Genomic DNA, 18,117 nt, shown 5'->3' with positions numbered 1-18,117 from the left:
TGTTCCGATGATGCTACATTCAAAAACAGTTCCTCTGACATGTCCTCCTTCTTCCTTAACCGAGGTTTTCCACCCATGGTCGTTGACAGGGCCCTCAACCGTGTCCGGCCCATCTCCCGCGCATCCGCCCTCACGCCTTCTCCTCCCTCCCAGAAACATGATAGGGTCCCCCTTGTCCTCACTTATCACCCCACCAGCCTCCGCATTCAAAGGATCATCCTCCTCCATTTCTGCCAACTCCAGCATGATGCCACCACCAAACACATCTTCCCTTCACCCCCCCTTATCGGCATTCCGTAGGGTTCGCTCCCTCCGGGACACCCTGGTCCACTCCTCCATCACCCCCTACTCCTCAACACCCTCCTATGCCACCACCCCATGCCCACGCAAAAGATGCAACACCTGCCCCTTCACTTCCTCTCTCCTCACCATCCAAGGACCCAAACACTCCTTTCAAGTGAAGCAGCATTTCACTTGCATTTCCCCCAACTTAGTCTACTGCATTCGTTGCTCCCAGTGTGGTCTCCTCTACATTGGAGAGACCAAACGTAAACTGGGCGACCGCTTTGCAGAACACCTGCGGTCTGTCCGCAAGAATGACCCAAACCTCCCTGTCGCTTGCCATTTTAACACTCCACCCTGCTCTCTTGCCCACATGTCTGTCCTTGGCTTGCTGCATTGTTCCAGTGAAGCCCAACGCAAACTGGAGGAACAACACCTCATCTTCCGACTACGGACTTTACAGCCTTCCGGACTGAATATTGAATTCAACAACTTTAGGTCGTGAGCTCCCTCCTCCATCCCCACCCCCTTTCTGTTTCCCCCTTCCTTTTTTTTCCAATAAATTATAAAGATTTTCCTTTTCCCACCTATTTCCATTATAAAAAAAAAACCTCCACTAGAGCCATACCTTGAGTGCCCTACCATCCATTCTTAATTAGCACATTCGTTTAGATAATATCACCAACTTTAACTTTAACACCTATGTGTTCTATTGTACTATTGTCGTTGACATCTTTTCATGATCTGCTTCTATCACTGCTCGTTTGTCCCTACAACCACAGCCCCCCCCTCCACCTCTCTCTCTCTCTATCTCTCCGCCCCCCCACACACACACCTTAAACCAGCTTATATTTCAACTCTTTCTTGGACTCGAACTCAAGTTCTGTCGAAGGGTCATGAGGACTCGAAACGTCAACTCTTTTCTTCTGATGCTGCCAGACCTGCTGAGTTTTTCCAGGTAATTCTGTTTTTGTTTTATATAACCCGGACACCGTTTCAAGAACTCCACCATCTATCCTATTTCCTTTTGGCAGAATTCCTCTATTTTATTTTTTTTTTGGTGTGTATGTATGTGAGAGTTAGGGTATTTAGAGTCATTATTATACTTTCATATTTCATACTGTATGTTTATAAGCTTTGCCTTTCTATTTGACAAGACTGGTTTTATAATAAACTAATAATTTTGCTGTTTATTGGAGAAACCTGGGCATTGAGTAATCATTTTGAGATGAGTAGGTAAAGCACACATTGGGCCATTTATCTAGCTGGAAAAGTCATTTAAATATATGTTGTGATCCGTGGGGTAGTGGAAATAGAGACAGACAGTGTACTCCTCCCATCTCACTCGTAGCAGATCCTTAAGTCCCAGGACTCCCGGCACCTAGTCCCATGCCTAACTAACCGAGCTGCGTATTATTTTTAAAATGAAAAAAACATGTACTGCCTTTAAAATGGGGTTTTATGCCACGATTCAGAATGCTGAGTTAAATATGGCAGGAAAACAAAAGCTTTCTTGGGGTGAGATGTCATTCATTGTTGTTTTTTTTGAGAATTAGCATTGGATGCATTCATACATGCAACATGTTTCTGGCCATTTCATGTGCTTCCTGCAGTGCTCTGCCTTCTAAACACGCTTGATTGATTTTATGGGAAATAACAGTTCTGACCTCTTGACAAGCTGCTATTAAGAGCATTTTTGATCTTCATGCAGCAAATGAGTGTTTTTGCTTAAAGGTACATGGCCCTCGTCCTCTTTATATAAAGAAAATAGTTTAGTTTGCCCAACCTTTTTCATTCACAAACAAAAGCTACACTCAAAGATCTGAATTGGGTCAGCACTTTTTGTGTTGCTTGCACAAAACATCTTGTGGAGGAATGTGGGATCTTGTCTTCCACAACTTTAATCTAAGGGGATCCCTTTAACATATCCTTTCACTAGATTTAAGATTCAATTGCCTGACTGGAGCTCCTATGGTCGTGATATTATATTTACCACTAGAATGGTATAAACAGATTTTCAATGTTAAGTGGCTGATTTTTTGGTTGTTGAAATTGGAAAAAGTTTAACAAACTGGCCATAGGTTCAATCTCAGGACAGCAATAAATTGGGAAAGGCTGTCTTGGAAATTGGTCTCTCTTTTTCTCCTTTGACCATTGCCATTGAATGTCCCTTCAATTTGATCAGTCCAGTAGTGTCCTGTATCTTTATAAATGCACAAAAATATTGTCCCAAATGTCCTTTTAATATTTTGTCAGTGTTGGACAGGGGATTTCTCTATATGGAGAAGCTAAGTAAACTGGGCTTTTATTCTCTGGTGTTTAGAAAAATGAGTGATGATCTCTTTGAAACGTGCATTCTGAAGGGGCTTGATAGGGGATAGACGCTGAGAAATTGTTTCTGCTGGTCCGAGAATCTAAAACATAGGGACACAGCCTGAGGACAAGGGGCCAATCATTTAGGATTGAGATGATGAGAAATTTCTTCATTCAAAGGGTTGTGAACCTGTGGAATTCTCTACCCCAGAGGGCCATGGATGCTCCATCGTTGAATTTATATAAGGCTGGGATAAGCAGATTTTTGGTCTCCCAGGGAATCAAGGAATATGGAAGCGGGTGGGAAAGTGGAATTGAAGTCCAAGATCAGCCATGAACATATTGAAAAGGGGAATTAGCTCAAGGGGCAGTATGGTCAACTCTTCCTATTTTTGGGGGTTTTTGTATTTAGGAGTATAGTTTTAAGCAGTGATATGCTGTTGCATGGTTATTTCCAATTACTTTAGCTTGTGACTTTGACTTATTGTGCTGTGTAGAACTGAAGTGTTCCATCAGAGATGCGAATGATGTGACAAACTCCCTTTCTGTAAACCTTGATATTTCACGTCAGCTTATTATTCAACAACCAGCTACATTTACATATAGCACCTCTAATATAGCAAAATGTTGCAAGGCACTTTACAGAAGTGTTAGCAAACAAAAATTTGACACCGAGCCAGCTGAGGGGAGGGTTTGAGTAGCGAATTCTAGAGCTTATGACATAGGCAGCTGAAGGCACAGCCAAAAGTGTTGGAGCAACTTACAAGATACCAGAATTGGAGGAGTGCAGCGATCTGAGTGTTGCAGGGATGGAGAAGGCCATAGTGATAGGGAGGCGCAAGGCCATGGCAGGATATGAAAACCAGGTTGAGTATTTTAAAGTTGAAGCATTGTTGAACTGACAGGCAGAAGGGTGAAGGGTGAGTATATGTGCAGCCGAGTGGATAAACTCAAATTTACTAGTCAAGTCTAGAGGTAACAAAGGTGTTAAACCATTGAGTCCAACCATTGAGGAGCTTCTGCTTCTAGCATTCCTGGAGCTTTGTAGGATTTCTCAAAATATTTTGGCAGGTAATGAATAATGTATTTTTTTTCTAATCCAAGTGAACGTTTAATTGGTGGTTTTACTTGCTTTGTTTATCCTTCCTGTTGTGATTAGTTGTGAAATTAGCTTGCGACAGAACTCGTGGCTGAAGAGAAAAAGTACAATTGTGGGAAGTTTGAAAGTGCACAAGAAGTCTGTCAGTAACGAGAAATTAACCTGTTCCCTTTTCAGGTTTCATGAGAGTGTAATAATTCCCATAATATTATTGTGATTTATTGCAAAAGTAGGTTAATAGTGGGGTTTGGATAGTTTATGTGTGTGTGTGTGTGTGTGTGTGTGTGTGTGTGTGTGTGTGTGTGGGTTTTAATTGAGTTGGAGACTGCTGGTCTGGAGGCTTTGACTCATCAAAAGAAGCTAGGTTTGAAATGCTAAATACATTAACATGGTGGAAGTTTTAGAATGTGAGAGGAGGATAATTTGCATTTTTGGGTAAATCAGGGTAGTTTGAATTTCAAAGAGACGGTAGGATGTTACACCTAGCCAGAGAAGCTAGGCCAAGCAGTGTGTTTATTTTTCCCAAAGGTTACTGATAGTATTAGCACCATGAAAAGATTTATATTATGAGAAAGGTAAAATTCCAAAGACACATGAGAACAATGGAATTTGCACTAAAAGGGAGAAACATGTATAAAGGAGAAGAGGCTATGTGTCAGAGAGGAAGGCATTGCAAGATCTACCAGAAGTGTGAAAAGCCTCCAATATTTGTGCGCTAAGCTGCTGTCTACAGAAACCAAAGGTGGGAAAAGCCACTTTGAATTCCGCTGTTCAGGATATTGTTTTTGATTTGCCTGGATCTATTTAAATCTATTCTTTTACCATTGCCTTAATGGGGGTATAACTGGAAGCCAGATTAAATAGGGGTTTTAGGAGTTATTATAGTAGCAATTTGTAGACTTATTTATGTATTTGAAATCCTGTATCTTGTTAATTAATGTTTAATTTAGTTTTGTAAAAAATCTTTAGAGTTTTGGTGGACTTATTACCACTGAATTCAGGGCACACATCTCAAAATAAAATACAAATTGCAAGATCGTTGTGACCAAGTGATCAAGTGTGCCTCGTGGATTTGATCCTCCTGCGCACATCATCTGCCACGTCATAACATGGGTGGAATTTTACGCCAGCAGGATTTTACCTCCCCACACCCCCGAAGTCAATGGACTTCTGATTGGCTTGTTGCATTTTATGGTCCAGCCTCCACTGTAATGGGGCTGTAAAATTCTGCCCCTCATTGCTAATGGTGCTGCGGTGCATTTAGTGTTTGCTGCATTAATCCTGAATTGTCCCAGCAAATTGATGATGTGCTTCCCTCCAATGAAGGTACTGTTCACCTTGAATAAGTGTTGCCATCTGTTTTTTAAAGTCAGTTTCTGTGACCCAAAGAGATAATTGCAACATTCAGCCAACAGTTTAAGAAAGGCAGCTTTCAGTCCAGCTGTGTGCACTTAAAGTTATGAATATCCTGCAATAGTGAACTACGATGGCCCTTCCTAACAGTAAAAGATACCGCGTGATGAACTACGCTAGTTAGTGTCCAGTATGAAAGGCTTGTAGCTCTCATGCCTCAGGTCACGATCTTTCAATCATATTAAAGAACAGCAGAAACTTGAAGTCATTGCTGAAGGCAACCTATGAGGTATAGAGTCATGTAACAATTATGCCACGCAAGGAAGCTATTCAGTCCACAGAGCCCTGGAAGTCCATATGATGCTGAACTAAGCAATTGATCTTTGTGAGGAATGAAATTATCTAGAACAGATTTGTTGCATGGTAATCTCTCTCACCAATGTGGATTGTTCCTTCTCATTAGCATGTGTGCAATGTGATTATGTGATTTTTCTATGTAAGGTATCACTCAGCTAACCAAAAACAAACCCAAAAGCTTCCATTTTGGTCACAGCCAGTGATCTGGGTGCCTGTTGTCTGCAAAGCTACCACCAATTTTCAGAAGTGGTTTATTTGCTCAAGTTTTGACCCAAATTAATTTGCATATCTTCCGCTGCTCACTCGAGCAGCAATTTTTGGATGTAACTTCCTGAAAAAAATAATGCATCAAATGTAAAACATATTTAAGACTGGTAACCTGGTGCAGTTTTATTAACACAACTGAAAATGTGTTTATTGCAAAAAATAAACCATTTTGCTCAGTGTCTAGTCCACTATCTTTCAATTTTAAACAATCGAAAATTTGAAGGGTTTTGACAGAGTCGATGTGGAGAGATGTTTCCTCTTGTGGGAGAATCTAGTACTAGTGGCCACTGTTTAAAAATAAGGGGTCACCCGTTTAGGACAGAGATGAGGAGAAATTTTTCCTCTCAGAGGGTTGTGAGTCTTTGGAACTCTCTTCCTCAAGAGGCGATGGAAACAGAGTCTTTTAGTATTTTTAAGGCGTAGGTAGGTAGATAGACAGACAGATTCTTGACAAGAAAGGGGGGGAAAAGTTGTCGGTGGTAGTTGGGAATGTGGAGTTGAGGTTACAATCACATCAGCCATGATCTTGTTGAATGGTGGAGCAGGCTCGAGGGGCCGAATGGCCTACTCCTCCTCATTCGTATCCTCGTATGATTTAAAAAAAAACTATACAGAACCACTTACCAGTTACATCTGGGTACAATAGCCAGATTCTTAATAGTCTCTTTTAAAACTATTTAAACACTTTTAAAATGTGTCTTTTTTTTTATTCATTCATGGGATGTGGGTGTCACTGGCTGGGTCAGCATTTATTGCCTATCCATAACTGCCCTTGAGAAGGTGGTGGTGAGCTGCTTTCTTGAACCGCTGCAGTGCAAGTGGTGTAGGTACATCTACAGTACTTTTAGGGACGGTGTTCCAGGATTCCAACGACAGTGAAGGGATGGTGATAGATTTCCAAGTCAGGATGGAGTGTGGCCTAGAGGGGAACTTCCAGGTAGTGGTGTTCCCGTGTGTCTGCTGCACTTGTTCTTCTAGTTGGTAGCAGTCGTGGGTTTGGAAGGTGCTGTCTAAGGAGCCTTGGTGAGTTGTTGCAGTGCATCTTGTAGATGGTACACACTGCTGCCACTGTGCGTTGGTGGTTGAAGGAGTGAATGTTTGTGGATGGAGTGCCAATCAAGTGGGCTGCTTTGTCCTGGATGGTGTCCAGCTTCCTGAGTGTTGTGGGAGCTGCACTCACCCAGGCAAATGGGGAGTATTCCATCACACTCCTGACTTGTGCCTTGTAGATGGTGGACAGGCTTCGGGGAGTCAGGAGGTGGATTACTCATCACAGGATTCCTAGCCTCTGACCTGCTCTTGTAGCCGCAGCATTTATCTGGCTAGTCCAGTTCAGTTTCTGGTCAATGGTAACCCCCAAGATGTTGATAGTGGGGGATTCATTGATGGTAATGCCATTGAACATCAAGGGGCAATGGATAGATTCTCTTTTGTTGGAGGTGGTCATTGCCTGGCACTTGTGTGGCGTGAATGTTATTTGCTATGAATGTCTCTTCTCTTGTGCCTAAAAATGCTTAAGTCTAAGAGCCCCTTCGAAAGCCTAATAAAGATGCAATTAGCAGAAACTCACAATGCTAAATTATTTGAACTGGGGGCATGGCCAGTTTTATGGACAGGGCTGGCTTCTATCACAATGTTTTTAAAACTTGTGCCAAAGATCGTGCAATCTTGATTTGCACTGGACATAATTTGTACTTGAAATTCCTTGACCTTTTGTGTTGGTTTAGTTTATTTTGAGAAAAACATGCTGAAAAAAACAAATGCAACACAGTGGGAAACTTCAGCCCAATGAACTTGTAACGGCAGTAATTGATACTATAATTCAGGACTGCATGAGCAGTATGTGACTTGGAGCTCATGATTTCAATTCCCTTTTGAAATGATAGAAAACAAGATAGGGGAAACAAGCAGTTGGGATCGTTTTCAATGCACATTGGATGTTACTGGAAGGTAAGACTTGAACAAATGTCACTTTTTAAAAATTTTTGCTCTCCTTGAGTAATGAGATGGTAAACAAGTGTTTTCTCCCCCAGAATTTTGTCTTGGATTACTGACTTAGTGCTTGTGTGCTCTTTCTCTTTCTCTCTCTCTCTCTTTCTACCTTTCTGTCTTTCTCTCGATATCGGACTCCAGAGCCTACAAAATCTGCAGGTTGAATGTTTGTATCATAACTGAACCTAATCTAATCCAGTTATTTTTCTGTCTGGTGCCCCATATACACATCTTCCTGATTGATTTTTCTTTTCCTCCCTACTCCGTATTCCCACCATCAATACTAACAAACTCAGTAGTGACCAAGGGTTGAACTTGGAGCCTTTCTTGTTTTTGCACTTGTGCATTGAAATGTTATTGAATTTGCTGCAACCATTGTCATAAATAAGTGCTTTCCTCCCTACTCATGAGAACGAGATAAGGAAGTTAAAATCACCAGACATGAACCAGGCTCTCAATTGTAGAACTTTGACTTTCATGCACAAACGTTCTGCAAGGATGTCTTCAATGCATTGTCATTTAATTAGCATCTGCTGACTCCCTGACCACGACCTGTTGTTGATCTTCGCTGGCTACATCTGTCCCTTGGTCGAATGCGCTGTGGCTTTGTGGGACCCAGACCTCATACAGGACCAAACCACCCGTGTGGAAAGAATATAGACGTGTGTGCTGAGATTGATCTAAGGCTCTCAATCCCAGTTGTACGACAATGCCCTCCATGTCACAAAGCTCGAAACTTTCCAAACAAGAAGAACGAATGTTTGTACTAAGTTTGGAAAATCCTTTGTGTAAACTCCACAATTTCAGAACTGGTCACCATCACCATGCCCACAGCAATCGAGGCAACTTGTTGGTTTGACTAAATTAAACCCTGTAAGATGTGGATGGATAGGTATTGACACAGCCCTATCCCTTACATGGCTCGGGTCCTCAGTGAGGTATTAAATGATGAAATCGATAGGTACTCCAGTGCCTGTAATGAGGAATGGTGTATTGCTTTGTAACTGAAATATAATTTTAATTCAATGTTCTTTCTTTTAATATTTCGTCCACCATTTCCCTGCTACCTGTTGAATTTATCTGTCTATTTTTCTCACTATGTCGTTGTCACATGTTTCCATGTTTTTAACTTGATTACTTCGTTTAGATATGACTTTGGTGCAAATCACATTGAAATTCAGCCTTTGGGCTGCAAATGTGATTCTTGAAAGAAATACTATTATTAAAACATCATTATTAATACTACTAAATCACCCATTTGGTGGGATGGATACCACTGCCTAATAATTAAAGGATACTGCAACATTTTTATGCTGTATAGTCTAATTAATGAGTAAAAAATCTCAATTCACTGATGATTGCTTAGACAAAGAGACAACTGAGATTTTATTTGATAAACACTGGGCCATATTTTTGGCTTGCCAGGGCATTGTAATCAAGATTGGCTTTTGCACATATTTGAAGTGATATTTATTTTACTTTTCGTTCCATATTAATGAATCTGCTTGGAAAGAAAACATTTTCATTTATGCGCAAGTTCACTTTTTTTTTACGTTTTGTTATTCAAATGGCTCCAGAGGAATGAGAGGTCAATATTAAAATGAGAACTGACTTCAGTGCAACACAGAAGTTGAAAAGTTCACTTCTTTGTTTCCTTAATAGGGTGTTTAAGAGTCCATATAAATTATATTTTGTTTCACGGGTGTTAACATCTAGTTCGGGACCTGTAACTTTTTGTTTAAAGTAAACAAAGTTGAAATCCCAGTTATCCACTAAGAGAATAAATCCACAAGACCCCATAGTTTTAAGCAAACAAATAAGCTTTACTATGCAAAATCAGAAAAGTAAAATAATCTACAGTATCTATCTTACACACTAACATTCAGAATGAACACAAGGTAAGTATGAATTAACAGACAAACTGTAGTCAAACGCACAACGCTGCCCATTAAATGGCAGATGCGACCAAGACTGATCCCACGATTTCTCAGCAACCCACCAGATGTCAGTGACCACTGAGTCACACAATCTCATTAAAACTCTCATCACAAGGGATTTCAATTCTTGACTTTCAAAGATCTAACCTCTAAATTCCTTCAAAAGCCGCTCCGACTCCTCAACTACTGCTCACCCCCTGATGGTTCAGTCTCTTCCGAGACTGCACTTCATGGGATTCACAAAGCTGCGTTCCCGCCTCTAATTACTGGCACGCTTTTGCAGTTCACTAGCTCCACTAAGCTGACACTGCCAATGTAGCCTTTCAGGGTTTTAAACTAATTTAGCTCTTACTCCCAAGACAAAGCATCCCCCTGGTCTGTACTTCTTTGCCAGCAGTGTAGACATCACATCTCCAGTTCTCCAGTTAAGTAAGCCCATCTGCTGTTGTACCGCTCCATCTCTTCTATTCTGACCCTATTAAACAAACATGGGTAACCTTCTGAACTACCTTTTTCTTTTAGATGTTGTGGCAGTGTCTCAAGCCCAGCATTTTAGTTACCCAAACTTCACACCAACAATCTTCCCAGAGCTAAACAACACCTCTAAAATATTAGCATAAACCAGATATTCGTCACACAGAGCATGCCTACCTTTTCCTATGCGTCCAGTGCCAAACGTTTACAGTCGAGATAAGCAAAATGTCCTGCCTGAGTATTATATGAAAATGACAGATCTTTTTTTAATTCTCTCATGGGATGTGAGCTTTGCTGGCTGGGCCAGCATTTGTTGCCCATCCCTAATTGCCCTCAAGAAGGTGATGAGTTGTCATCTTGAACTGCAGTCCATCTAGTATAGGAACATCCACAGGGATATTAGGAAGGGAGTTCCAGGAATTTGACCCAGTGACAGTGCAGAAACAGTGATATATTTCCAAGTCAGGATGGTGTGTGACTCAAGAGGATCTTTCAGGTGACTATATTCCCATATGTCTGTGGCTGTTGTCCTCTGGATGGTAGAGGTCGCGAATTTGTAAGACACTGTTGAGGGACACTTGGCGAGTTGCTGCTGTGCATCTTTACATGGCTCATGGTTTGCACTGCTGTCACTGTACGCTGTTGTGGAGGGAGTGAATGTTTAAAATGGTGAATGGGGTGCCGATCAAGCGGGCTGCTTTGTCCTGGATGTCCTGCTTTGACCTTTGTTCAGTTTCTTCAGCATTGTTGGAGCCACAATCATCCAGGCAAGTGGAGAGTATTTCATCACATTCCTGACTTGTGTCTTGTAAATGGTGGAGAGATTTGGGGGAGTTAGGAGCTGAATTACTCACTGCAGAATTCCCAGCCTCTGACCTGCTCTTGGAGCCACAGTATTCATATGGCTGTTCCACTTAGGTGTTACCATTGACCAGAAATCTAAAATGTTTCCTTGACAGCTAATTTGGCAAATATTCTAGTCAGTGTGGAACTGAACCACACTGGACATGAAGGTTGCAGTTCATCATTTGATCTATGTCAAGTTAGTTGCTCTTGGCTGAGCTGGTATCTGGGACTCCCATTAACCTTCATATCACTAGGGAGGCAATGAATAACCAACTGTGATTGCTGCTCAGGAAAGTTATTAAGTGACTCCTATTGGAAAACGGTTGTGGATATTGGCCGAGGACAGGATTGGGATGTCTGCAATGTCTTATAAATTTGTGACCTCTACCAAATAGAAGGACAAGGGCCACAGAAATATGGGAATATAGTCACCAGAAAGATCCCCTTAGGCCACACACGATCCTGATTTGGAAATATATCGCTGTTTCTACACTATCGCTGTGTCAAAATCCTGGAACTCCCTTCCCAACAACCCTGTGGGGACTGCAGCAGTTCAAGACGATAACTCATCATCACCTTCTTGAGGGCAATTAGGGATGGACAACAAATGCTGGCCCAGCCAGCAAAGCTCACATCCCAGGAGAGGATAAAATATCACACAAGTATCTGCTGCACTGGGATCATTTCAGAACAAGCCCTTGGAGTGATACAATTTTTAGGGCACTTGTTAATACTTGTGTATTTAAATCCTGTGTGTACTATTCTAATAAAGTAGTTAATCTATGTAAAATAAATGGGTTAAAATAGCACCCAAAGGAATGGGCCCAGACACTTTACGCTATTTTTAACTATTCTGGTTAAAGAGGCGTTTTAAGTGCCCAAGAATGAGTTTTATCAGAAGGAAGAGGGGGAAAAGGTGGCAGGATCTGGGAGGGAACAGATTATTTTGCAGCCCAACACAGAAGTGCTGAGTTGTTTTATATTGAATCTGTTACTACTGTAACTAGAATGAAATTCTAGCAAGCCTGTAAGATTGGATTGGGTCACTAGGACACAACTGACAGATTCTCTGTTCCAGTTACAACTGTAAAAGATGCTTAAAATGTTGGTTCAGTTTGGTACAGCAGCACAGATTGCAGTCTTGACTAGGTTAATGGTTCAGTCCACACGTATAGGAAAATTTGAAAAGCAAAATCGAGGTACATCCAAACTCTCACCTATTTCTATCTGTAGCAGTGTCCACCCTGCTGCTGTCTGGAGCGCTCAGTCACTCACTCACTCTTACACTTTCTCTCTCTCTCTCTCTGTCTCACTCCCTCTCTTGCGCTCTCTCTCTCTCTCTCTCTCTCTCACACTCGTTTCCTCTCTCCCTCCCATTCTCAACCCCTGCCCCCGCCCTCCTTCCCGCTTGCGTTCCCAATCTCTCACTCTCTCTCCCTCTCGCTCTCTCCCCCCTTTCTCGCTCCCACTCTTGGTCCCTCTCTCACAGTTTTAGTTCACTGAGTCAGAGCTTTGGGATTGTGTGTAAGGAGATGGAAAATTGCCTGTTGACTGCCCAGCACAACTAGAGTCAAATGTGTGTTTTTTAACTGGCTGTTGCTGCAATCTAATTTTTTTTTTTAAAGTAAGCACTTGGGAAAAATAGCTGGAAAGATTTAACAGCTGTGTCCGTTAACTGCTTCAGTTCATTGAACAGATTAATAATTCTGAGTTAATCCTTAAGCAAAGCATATTTGTACTTAAGATGGACAGTAATTTCAACACAACACTCTATCCCACAAAACCTACTTATGCAGCGATACCCATAAGAGTTAGCTTCAGAAAGGTGGCAGCAGATGTGGAGTGATATTGGAGCATTACACTGGGAGTGGGAGTCCTCAGGCTGAGAGGTGGGGGTGGGAAATTCTGACAGAATTAAGGAGGTGAATCAACAAGTCCAGCAAGACTTGTAGGTGGGTTGTGTGAGAGTTAAGGGTGAAGCTGGGATTGTGCGGTCTGCAAGGCTGCAGGTTCTTATAGGGTGGGGCTTTAGGAGTCTGCTTGTACTGGGCAGGCATAATGATGTTTGGCATAGGGTCTTGGTTGGAGTGATGAAGAGAGATCTATCAGAGCAGGGCCCTGTTTCCCCCCCACCCCCAATCCCCTTAGCTGCAGCATAAGTGTCCCCTCACAATCCATTGCTTTCGAAGCCCAGATATGGCCTCTCAAGTGTGATGACCCACTTGTTCTGTCCAATCTCCCACCTGCCATTATTGTGTGCTGCTTACTGCACAGCAGGTAGAAGGGCATTGGGGTTAGCGAGCTGGCTGATGGAAAATGTAAGCAGGTAACTTGTGAGGCCACGTTTACTGGCAGTGGTGGTGTTTCATGTAAAATGTCTTTGATTGTAACCAAGTTGATAACTTTGTAGGAAGCCATTTTGCATCTAAAGCAAATGTGTCAATAGTGCTTAAGTAACACTGGCAGATTAGAACTTGACTGGTTGATCCTGTATGAAGATTAATCAGTAGTATTCCACCTCTTAAGCATTCTGATGAGATATATATCCCTAGTTGGGTTGAACGATTATGGGATCATAAGAAATAGGAGCAGGACCATGCCATTCAACCCATCAAGCCTGCTCTGCCATTCTATAAGATCAGTGATGATCTGATTGTAGCCTTAACTCCATTTTCCTCCTTGTCCACCATGACTCTTGACTCCTTTGTTAATCAAAAATCTGTTTAGCTCAGCCTTGAATATGTTCAATGACCCAGCATCCATTGCTCATTGAGGGAGAGAATTCCAAAGATGAATACCCCTCGGGAGAAATCGTCCTCCGCCCACCCATCCCTGTCTTAAATGGGAGCCCCTTATTCTTAAACTGTGCCCCCTAGTTCTGGATCCCCACACATGAGTAAACATTGGCCAGAATCTTCGGGTCAGCGTGAGGGGGCATCCGATTTTCAGTTCGACAGGTACGCACCAGAGTCGGCTGCGCGCCCGTTGAACTGTCAAAGGCCTAATAAAGACATTTAAAAACTAATTAAGAGACTTAACGGAGCTGCCCATCCAATCTTAAGGTTGTCGGGCAGGTGAAAAGCCCAGGCGGCCTTCACATTTTTCATGAAACCTCATCCACGGGCGGGATGAGGTTTTATGAAGTTTATAAATCAAATAAATTCTTTAATTATAATTCATTGACATGTCCTAGCTCATGTGACACTGTCACATGAGGGTACATGTCGGAAATGTTTTTTTTCTTTCTCTTAAATTTTGAAAAATGAAATTAAACTCCCTGAGGCAGCTCCGTGCCTCAGGGAGATTTCTGCGCTCTTTTGTGCGCCTGTGAAAGAGCGCAGGCCCCGACTCAGCCTCCTCCCTCCGCCTGCACAGGGAGCACTCAGCGCCTCCGGGCACGCATCACGCTGGGTGGGCCTTAATTGGCCTGCCCACATAAAATTGGTGGCACGCAGCTGATCACGGGGCGGAGATCAGCTGCACGCCCGCTCCCACTCAGTCCCCCTGACAGGGAGAAAATTCTCCCCATTGAGACAAATTTCCTCTGGTGAGACTAAATATATTTTCTCTTAATTTTGCTATTAATATGCCAACTGAAGGTAGTGGCTGAAGGGGTACATCTGATAACAGAATTTGCATATTTTTGTGGTAACTGAAAATGGGTCAGGTAAAACCACACCTTCAGGCTCACCACTACCTCCTCAAGGGCAATAAATGCTGGCCTGGCCAGCAATACCCACATCTCGTGAAACAATATATTTTTTTAAATCCTCTGAGCATCTGCCCTGTCAAGCCCCCTCAGAACTTCATCTCTATTCAATGGCTGGGGGCACCAGCATAAAACTGTTTGCAATTTGGTACTAAATTAGTGGTCTCACTCAGAGAAGGCTTGGGTGGCTGGTCCAGCAGGTGGAACTGTTAGACTGCTACAACAGTGGGCGAGTTTCAGCCAGAGCAATGGGAGCTTGACTTCTGCATCTTACAGTGATTTAACTGGCTGAGAAATGTGTAAAATGGTCATAATCGTTGCTTTAAAAACATTAGATGTTGTCCTTGCAGGCTTTGGTCTGTTCGTATCCTGTATGGAACTCTGTAAAGCTACTTCTGCACAGATAGAACCACTTGTGCAGACTATTTAAAAAGTGACTTCTCTTGCTGACCTCTCGGGTTTCAATTTTTTTCCCCCTGATTGATCGGTAATCGATAAAAGGGAACTTGTAGGTGTGTCCAAGCACCTATTTGAACTTCAGAATAAAATACTTCCGTAATATGTCTGAATCTGTAAAACCACTTCAGTAATAGTGGCTTATAAGTAAAACATATCCCTGTGCTCCATGTTGATAATAGATTAGTCGCTCACTGCAAAAGATTTTGGCCCACTTAATTCCTCGGAGTTTGGAACTATGATGCTGTAGGCTCATTCCATCATCAGACTTTCTTGTAATCTATATTTGGAAGTTTCTAAAGTAGTTACTTACCTCCCAGTAGGTGAAAATTTCCATCAGTTTTAATGTTCTAATCTTTGTAATGTGATAATGAGGATGGACACTAAAAGTTGCCTTTTAGGCAGCAGAACATTTTTTTAAATAATTAATGTCCAATCTTCTGTGAGAGTTGGTTGAAGCTATACCTTCAAAGCACCAAGACCTGAATGTATTTCTGTGGCATTTGAAGAAGTTCATGCCAGTGTGCTATTAATCTAACCTGCTCATAATTATGTGAGAGCAGTTTGTGCCCACTTGTTTCCAGTGTTTGAAGGATTCATTGATGAATTCTATTATTCTGATGGGCATCAGCATGCAAACCTAGATTTGAAGCCACTGCTGAGCCGTCTGCCAGTGGAAAATCTAGGTCTTCAATTTGTGGAGTAATGAACCCAGCTGACTCTTCGATTAATTATCTTGACCGGCACTGAAAGAGTTAAAAACAATCCAAGTTCCCAAGTGCAGTGCTAAAAAAAAAAACACAAAGGTTGGGAGTATTTCCTGTACAATGTATTCCCCTATTCTGTGTCTCATGAAAAGAGACATTACCTACTCTCTCATCAGATGTTCTCGTTCTAAGAGCAGGCTTTTGGCCTGCATCAAGATGGATTCTCTGAGGTACATTTGGGAACAGAATTTGCATATTTTTGTGGTATTCTGATGATATGTGCAGCGGCAACTGGAAATGGGTCAGGTAAAACCACCTTCAGTAGCCACATAAATAGCAATAAAAAGAGGAAATATGTTTAATCTCCCCAGAGGAAATTTAAGTCAATCATTCAGAAGTCAGAGTGGAACATTGTTCATTCTGAAGTAGGCAGAAGGGTGATTGACTACAAATTGCACACATTTTAATTTTGATTTATTTCTAGAATGACTTTTACAATATTTTATTTTTACAGGACTATGTTTTATTGGGAGACAAAAACACTTGTTTTTTTGTAAAGATAGTTCTGGTGTTGATAACATTGGGGTAACCTACATTATGGTTAATGTAAACTGCTGGAATAAGTGACTCATTAAGTACCTATGGCATTTCATTTGAAAGTAATTGACTTATATCAGTAGTATTTTCAGATGAATAATGCTGCAACATACTGCATTTAGTATGTTGCTTGCGCTTTGAAATTAAATAAATTAAGAGAGACGCAAATAATTTATTTTATACTGAATTGTTGTGTATTCCAATCTTGGAATCCAAATTTTCTGGTTCCATGTTATGCTACAGTACTGATGAGGGAATGGCAATTGAGCTGATGTCTGAAACAATGTGTGGTGGCACAGTGCACATTATGTGACTGAAGGGAAAATTACTGGCTTGTGTTCATATCATTTAAGAAGCAGACTTCCTTCATAAATTTCAAAATAGGCAGGAGACACCAAATGCGTAAGCCAAACATGAGTTCAGTTAAGGTAAAAGTGCTTTGATTTCAGTATTAATTGAAATGTATACTCGAGTTCTTGGAATCCGGGCAATGTGGATGAAATTGGTCTATGTTAGTCATGCAAAACTGGTTGATGGCAAATCAGCAGCCTATTTTTCATTGTGCTTGTTTTTCTTTTTATTGAAGTCAACCAGGCACGCTGTAAAACTGGTTCACAATGAAGCTGTTTAGTGCTGAAGATGTAGATCCCTAGTGTGTTTTACTTTTTATTACTAATCTTTGGGATCATTTTCATAACTAGTGATTCACAATGCTACTCGCAAGGAAATTAAATGGTATCAGATGGGAAATTTTGTCTTCTGTTCTGGTGGACCTGTCTCTGATTCCATATTCTACACATAATGTCACACGCCCAAACATTATGGATATTATTAGAAAAATTGTAGCTACTTCATCCCTTAATGAATGAAATGCTAGGCTAATTTCTGTGAATAATTTATTGTTCCAAACATCATTTTGTACATATAATTAATTTAAGGTTTGATATATGGTTGGGTAATTTAAGGTATGATATATGGTTGGTGTAGTACGCTTGTATCTGTGGCTCCCTAAGCTTTCCACCACTGGGAGTTTCCTTGTTTGGGTCTATTATAGACTAATTGATAGAGATTGATTGTGATGATTAGTCAACAATTCTATTATCATTGTATCATGTGATTACTAGAATTGTAGAAAATGAATTAGGTGCACCAGTCTTTTTTTCATCTCGCCATTCCCCTGGTACTTTTATCACCTTAGATGATTTAAGGCAAAGAGAGCATCTTTAAATAGCTTATTGCAATTTATCATGAGTATGCTAACTATTCTTGCTAAGCTACACTAAGCTAATCAAAGTTCCAGTGAATCAAAGACATAAGGACTGTTGTTTAGCCATTGATATCAGTGAAACATGTTTTTGGAGTGGTAGTGTCTTCAAGCACTGTGGCTAAAAGAAAAAAGAAATGAGGGTTATGGAAGGAATTTCTTAAGGTCTCTCTATTGGTAAGAAAATTGTAAGCAGCATTTTTTTCCCGGACAATCACTTGCTAGATCAAAACAAAAACAGAATTACCTGGAAAAACTCAGCAGGTCTGGCAGCATCGGCGGAGAAGAAAAGAGTTGACGTTTCGAGTCCTCATGACCCTTCAACAGATCAGTTTTGTGTACTCTTCTGGTATCATTACTACTAAAATATGTAGTTACTTTCCTTGTCAATGCTCTGAGAATAATGGATGTTTGTGTCTGCCATTTAATTCCAACAATATTATCAATAACAACAACAACTTATT

General features: G+C 41.3%; 1 protein-coding gene across 8 annotated transcripts in view; it reads left to right on the top strand.

Annotated features, from left to right (window-relative positions):
• atp8b4 (ATPase phospholipid transporting 8B4) overlaps window positions 1–18,117 on the top strand; it is a 291,004-nt gene that overhangs the window by 86,191 nt on the left and 186,696 nt on the right. The window contains exon 1 of one of the 8 annotated variants that reach the window (XM_041175220.1): window positions 3,345–3,461. The exons of 6 other annotated variants lie outside the window; for them this stretch is intronic. The gene's annotated coding sequence lies outside the window, so the exon portion shown is untranslated. Of the gene's footprint in view, window positions 1–3,344; window positions 3,462–7,588; window positions 7,622–18,117 lie in introns of those variants that run through there. One more of the 8 variants, XM_041175222.1, reaches the window with a different exon arrangement.

The sequence above is a fragment of the Carcharodon carcharias genome, chromosome 26 (genome assembly GCF_017639515.1).
Source record: "Carcharodon carcharias isolate sCarCar2 chromosome 26, sCarCar2.pri, whole genome shotgun sequence".
NCBI classification, from domain to species: Eukaryota; Metazoa; Chordata; class Chondrichthyes; order Lamniformes; family Lamnidae; genus Carcharodon; species Carcharodon carcharias.
The sequence above is the reverse complement of the archived record's forward strand: the minus strand, read 5'-3'. Positions and strand labels throughout refer to the sequence as shown.